Here is a 5,341-nt window from a genome sequence, read left to right as displayed (position 1 = left end):
CCATTGTCGGGGAGAGGACTGTACTATGATGGGCGCTAAGGGGGCGGGTCCGGGAACTGCAGGTTGCACAACTATGCGGTGAGGGCGGGATGCGGACCGTTCTACTGCTGCCGGGTGTGCGCGTACATATGTATATGCATATATGTGTCTATATGCATACATGTATATAGATACATAAGGATAAACACATACATACGTACACGTCTTGTGTGTATGTATGTATGTATGTATGTATGTATACCCACACATACTCGTGGAGAGAGATCTATATGGAGCCATCTATATCTAACCTATATCTATTTGTGTACCTACCTACTTTGGTTAGTCTATAAGGTGCGAATCTACTCTTCCACCCATGTCGGTTCCAGAGGTACCTGTGCCCATCCCACTCCAGGTTCCCTCTGACTTCTGTGGCAGAGCGTTCCCTTCGTCACCAGAAGCTGCAGAGTTGGGGTTTGGGGGAGGAAGGGGTAAGCTGTGAAAGAGCCTTTTCCATGTTGATGTCTTTAGTGTCTCATTTGGGGGTTTTGCCACATCTTGTTTTACATATTTGGGGCATCCACACGGCCGCTTGTTGAGGTGCACCGGCATTGTTCCCATCCTGTCCAGACTGACACGAGCGTGTCTTATAACTAGGGAACATTGTCTTGCTCTGTGAACGGGATGGGTAGTAGAGATGGCCAGCATCAATGTGATTCATGCCTCCATTTTAGCTGGAGACTGGTTACTATGGTATAAATAGGCGTTTGGGTTGCTGACATTGCTGCTGATGACACACCTGTGTACCTGAGGCTCATATTGCTGAGGTTATATAGTAAATGCAGTTTTTAGATTTAGGGAATGAAACAGATTGACTTGTTGAATCGAAGAGAAATAAATAGCTGACTTAAGTGTGTGCAGAAATGTCACTGCCGGGAGGGGGAGGTCAAATGTATGCGTATGCGTATGCGTATGCACCTATATGACTTGTCCCACTGACTTCAATAAAGTTAATGAGACTATGACATACTTGAGTGTGTGTTTCTAAGCAGTGTTCTGCCACTTTCAAGATTAAAGTTGCTAAGAGGAAAAGTTGGTCCTCAGAGCAGTTATTTTCACTATTATTTTATGCAGCAAAAGAAGAAAGGAAGGAAAATAGCGTATGTTGAAAATGTGTATAACTGACAGGTGTGCAGAAAAGAGAGAAGAGTGGAGACAGCGGGTGAGAAAGAAAGAGGGTTTGAGCTCTGTGTGTGCGCTTGTATGATGTAATGGAAAGTGCCAAATATGGGCTGTGAATATGATCTGAATTGAAAGGAAAATGTCTCTGTGCATCTACATGGAGCAAATGAATTAACTCATTGGTGGTAGATTATATCTTTAGGAAGTTTTCGGAATGCATGAAAATCACATTCATATATTGCTAACATTACCCAAAGGGAAATTGTGTCCCCACTTCCCATTACCAACAAAGGAAGTAAGTAGTCTGGCAAGAAGAGTTTTACTGTATCACATTTCTTCCTTGAGAACACTTGCTAAGGAATATATAACTTGAGGGATATATATTTTTCCCTCATAGTATTTGATTCCATGCTTTAAGGGAAAAAATCTTACAATCCAAATTACCAATCCAAAATTCTAATCCCTACCAATATGCCCCATTCTCTAACATCTCCTAAGTGGTGATTAGACCGTGCATGTACTCTTTTTGCAGTGTAGCTGTGGAGAGCTGCTGTGTTTAAACAGGAATTCCCCATACTTGCCTTTCTCCTTTGCTGAGGGTAGTCGTCACACCAGATACTGTAAAAGAAAACAGAAACTGCCTCTTTTATGTGACACCCCACTGGCAGCCAGGGAGGAGGAGGAACAGCCTGACTTTAGTGCAACTGTGACAGGAAGAGAACAGAATAGAGATATGAGCTTGGGCTACAATGAACAAGGGAGGAATAGGTTGGGGAGACAACGACACAGGGCACCAATGCACCCTCTCCTCCAGAACCTGAAATAAAATTCAGAATTACTAGATCTACACATTTCACTGTTATAGTAGTGAGTCAGCAGCTATGAAATCCATAAGGATGACTTCCATTGTTGTGGCTGTCCCACAAAGAGGACAACAGTCTGTTGATGGTACCTCCTGTTCTGTTAGCCCAAACAGGAGATGTCTATGCTTTGACCTCAGAAAATGGAAGTTCTTATACTTCAGCTTACTAACAACATTGTGAATAATTCAAAAAGACCCAAATATATTTTTTTAATATTTTAAATTTCTTATATTAAAAGGAAAGGTTGCACAGTCAGGCATTTAACTGTTAGGACATATTAAAGTTATCTGTTCAACCTTAATTCATCTCCCATGTACATATACATTAGATTGCAGTCTACTATCATGATCATATATATTTTTCACCACAGGACCTTTGCCTCATTCAGTGTTCCCTGTTAAGGCTAGCTTTTTAATTTCACTTAACTTGGACAATAACAGTAATAGCAAATTGGCTTGTCTCACTTGAATGTTTGGGCTGCCAGTACTGCAAGATGCTACTTAAAGGAAAGTGAGTATGTACGTATGTATGTATACATGCATGCATGTGTATAGTCATTGGACTTTTTTAAAAATTCGTGAAAATGTAAATGGCTACAAGGCTCTGGAATTTCCTCTCACACTTAAAAGTGTGATAATGAAAACACTTGTTGATCTTGTTTTAATGAGGGTGTTTTTGGCAAATCTAAACAGAGAAGCAGGTTTAATTTTGAAAGTTTTGAACTAAAGACATACAAACTGGGTGCATGTGTGTGTACTTTTAACACAGAGCAATAAACTCTGATGCATATCGAAGACAAATATCATGCTGGAGTTTATTGCTCCCAGGCACTGCATTTAAATGTGTGCCCAGGACTGCAGCACGCTGAGCTGGGTCAGAGTAGCTCCAGCTGGCATGTGGCCCAGGGGGTCAACCTGCCAGCTCAGGACTGCTCCAACCCAGCTCAACATGTTGCAGAGGGGCTGGCTGGGACATGAGGGTGCTCCAGTGTGGGGCCAGTCGGTAGGCAGCCCCCACACTGAAGCACCCTTATGCCTTGGCCAGCCCCATCAGCGTCTACATAGGTATCGCTGAGCACTAAAGAACTCCGCCACAGGTTAGTACTTGTATTTACGGTGGAGTTAATTAGTTTCCTGTGGCCTAATAGGGCCACACGTGTAGACATTGAGACTTTACTGTAGAGCTAATTAGGCAGCTGTGCAATAAACATCTCGTGTAGATGTGGCCACTGAGTTCTACAAGCACTACATAAAAATTCAGGGACAGCCAGGTCTTCAAGGCCATTTAGGTATTAGAAACCAGCAGCGAGGTCCTTGGGGGGGATTTATGAGCAGCATTGGAACTGCTCGAATTCAATTATCTGAGTATGCTTGTGAATATGTTGGAAAGAAGGCAGGGCAGGAAAAATAGTAGAAGAAGGATAATGTACTGGTAGATTTGAATTCCATAATCTAGGTGGGGTCTCCCTCTTAGTCACCTGTCATCTGTCCTTTTATTCCCTTCCCTCTCCCTGCCTACCACCTACATTGCTCATCTGTTTCATTTTGTCTAACCCACACAGAGTGCTTCATCATTGTGTTTCTCGGGGCCTTATCTGGGGGCATATGCCAATTATTAGAGTTCTCACAATGTGGATTAAAAAAAAATCCTTTGCTTCTTGTGGGAGAAAGAGAAAATATTCTGTACACAGAGAAGGTTTCCCTGATTCTGTATGTTTATTTGGGTTTCTGAAAAGCACTGAGATAAGGGTTCCCAAACTGTGATACATGTACCCCTGGGGGTATACAAGACTACTCTGGGAGGCACGTGGGAGAAATTGTGTAATGGTGGATTTAATTTTCATTATAATAATTGGCATTAAGGGTTTAAAATAAAATGTATGCTAGCAGGGTACATAGGCAGCTGGTAAATCTGGAAGGGGATATGCAGTAAGAAAAGGTTTGGGAACTTATGCATTAGCATAAATATTGAAGCTCCCAACATGCCTGTTTTTCACTTTGAGATAGTATTTTGTAATTTGCTCTGTCCCTTTTTTCCCATCTTTTTTCCTTTGTTATTTGCACAGAACATGTCACTTCTTTAAACCTGAAAGAAAGATTCAAGGTAAGACCCCAAATATCCTAATGCATTACCATTGTCAGGCATTCCAGATTTCCAGCATTAAAACTCATGGAAGGTAGGGTAGGGTAGCACCTTAGAGACTAAGGACATATTTACTAGGGGTGTGTGAAGCAGGCCGTATTGAATTCGGATTCAGATTTAGCCCGAATCAGGGACAGTGATTCGATTCGTTGATTCGGATCACTGTCCTCGATTCGATTCAGCCGAATCTGAATCTGAAGATTGGATGCTGATTCAGAGAATCAGCGATTTGGACATAGACATAGCTTTAAAAGTTTTTTCTACATACCTTGAGATAGCAGGTGCAGCGTGTGAATTCTGCGATGCTGGGGTGCATGAAGCATCCCACAGGAGTGTGGGGGAGCCCCCCCATGTGCTCGGCGGTGAACCTGGAAGTGCAGTGGAAATGCTTCCAGTCCACTTCCGGGTTTGCTGGGGAGCGCACAGGGGACCTCCCCCCGGCGCCCCTGGCTTGGTGATCAGCTGCAGGAGGACCCTGGGTGCCCCCCACCAGACCCATGAGGCAGCAGTCACCGAGCTGGGAGGACATCGGGGGACGGGGGGGGAGGGGGGCTCATTCCCCGGTGGACCCAGAAGGTGACCGGAAGTGCTTGTGGTCCACTTTCAGGTTTGCTGCCTAGCACTCCATGCACCCCAGCATCACAGGATTCATGAGCCCCTGCTACCTAGAGGTGCCTGCACAACTACAGGCGCCCTAACTGGTTAAAACACTGATAAGACAGTTCCTCAGTTTTCTCAGAGGCAGCAAGCACAGCTTGTCAGAACAGGCTGTGTGGTATGTAGATGGAGTCGCTTGGTCATCTGCCAAATTAATTGAGTCTGCTCTGATGTTTTCTAATTAGAACATGAACCAGCACACGTATAGGCAGCCACTGGAGAGACCACCCGAGTCTCCAAGGTGCCACCCTGCTGTGCATTCTGCCTCACCTAAGGCTAACATGGCTAGCTACCCCTCTAAGCATTAAAACTGGGATGTTATGGCTCCACAGAAAGCTACATTTCCTTTTTTATGTTGTTGATCTTCAGGTTACAAACTCTGCATTATTCATTTTGTTTTCCTCTGAAAGGGTAAACTTGTGAAAAATTAAATAACAGATTAAATGTGGAAGTCTCCACCCTCCCTCTTAACTTTCCCTTGTTAAAATACTAAATGAGGATTCTTCATTGATTTTCCA

Source organism: Gavialis gangeticus, unplaced genomic scaffold (genome assembly GCF_001723915.1).
Source record: "Gavialis gangeticus isolate Ggan-Ray unplaced genomic scaffold, GavGan_comp1, whole genome shotgun sequence".
Taxonomy (NCBI): Eukaryota; Metazoa; Chordata; order Crocodylia; family Gavialidae; genus Gavialis; species Gavialis gangeticus.
The sequence above is the reverse complement of the archived record's forward strand: the minus strand, read 5'-3'. Positions refer to the sequence as shown.